Raw genomic sequence first — 1,508 nt, 5'->3', positions numbered from 1 at the left:
GTTGTCTGAGACACAGTCTTGGGTAGCTCAGACTGCCCTCCAAGGATGACCCTTCAACTTCTTCCTCCCTAGGGCTGGGATCACACGCCACACGCTTGTGGGTGCATATGCCACCACGTGTGGCCATATTTGTTTCTAAGGTTCTTCTGTCTTGTTTTTACTTGCTGATCTTCTGCCTGTTGAAAACAGAGTAGTGGCATTACCAACAACGGTTGGATTAATCTATTCCTCTTCTCCTGTACTTTGGGTTTCTATTTGTAGGTGCAAATTACATTTACAGTCACTGCTCTTTCTTAAAATGTAAAAGCAACACTACTTTTATCATTATCATTACAAAATGATTTTGTGTGAAAGCCCTTTTTGTCAGATATTAGTATAGTCACTCTAGGTCTTGTTGCATTAGTTTGCTAAGCAGTTTTTCTCCCTCTTCCTCTTCTTCCTTCTCTTCCTCCTCCTCTTCCTCTTCCTCCTCTTCTTTCTTTACCTTCAACCTGGTTGTATTTTTTTAATCTAGAGAGTGTGTCTTATAACGTCAGCCAGAATGAGGGGATGCAACGGAGGCAAGTCGGAGCCGCTGCCGTCACCATGACCCGCAGTAACTAGCGTGAGATCACCCACCAGAAGAGCATGAAGAGGCAGAGCGATTCAGTTAAGGGAAAGTGCCTAGACAACGGGCTTTCTGCTGCCTCCTGCACGCAGAGGGACGAAGATCATGAAGCGGAAGCAGAAAAGGCAACGAGAAGAAGGAGGAACCCAAGTAGCTTGTGGCTTTGCGCCCAACCCTCTTGCCTTATGTCTGTTTGCCTGGAGACAGTCCCATCATGCTTCAGTTTCTTCCTGTCGTGATCACAGGTCCCAGTACCCACGGTATTCCCTCTGCCCTGAGTCTGCAGCCAGTTCCTTCATGCTTCCTTCCCTCTCAGGTAACCTCTCTCCTCTGGGCTACTCCTGGGGGTGAGGAGGTTACCCCTTCCCAGTGTTTTTCATTCCTGTGGGGGCACACCCTAAAGTATTCAAAGTGACTTTTCAATTTCAAAGAAAGAATCTTATAGACCACAATGACTGGATTGTGTTTTTAATCCGTTTTACTAATTTTTGTTGCCTTTTAATTGGTATTTTAATTCATTTACGTCTAGTGTAGTTACTGCTTACTGTCTCTGTCATTGCCTTTTATTGCGTTAAGTTGCTATTTCCTAGTATGTAATTTTATTTTCCTTGTTATTGCTTAACCAACATTTTTAGTTATTTTCTTACTACTCGCCTTGTAGATTAAAGTTGCTTTTTAATTTATAATAATGTAGTTCATATTAATAAATTAATTTTTAATAGCATGCAGAATCTTTTCTTTCTCATAGGAATGAAAATGTCCCCTTCATTTGTGCTATTACAACCAGATACAGCACATTTTTTATTCATTGCTTTCATGTATCAACACAGACTCAAATTGTTGTTTATGTAGCTGTATTTAAAACCAGAGAGAAGAAAAGAGAATTAGAAACAAAAGTCCC

The 1,508-nt window shown here is 41.4% G+C and overlaps 1 pseudogene; it reads left to right on the top strand.

The window, feature by feature from the left end:
* Positions 1-585: 585 nt before the first annotated feature.
* Positions 586-761, top strand: LOC103694128 (small EDRK-rich factor 2 pseudogene; annotated as a pseudogene).
* The last annotated feature ends 747 nt before the right edge of the window (positions 762-1,508 follow it).

The sequence above is a fragment of the Rattus norvegicus genome, chromosome 17 (assembly GCF_036323735.1).
Source record: "Rattus norvegicus strain BN/NHsdMcwi chromosome 17, GRCr8, whole genome shotgun sequence".
NCBI classification, from domain to species: Eukaryota; Metazoa; Chordata; class Mammalia; order Rodentia; family Muridae; genus Rattus; species Rattus norvegicus.
Note: the sequence above shows the minus strand (reverse complement) of the source record. Positions and strands in the feature narration are given on the sequence as shown.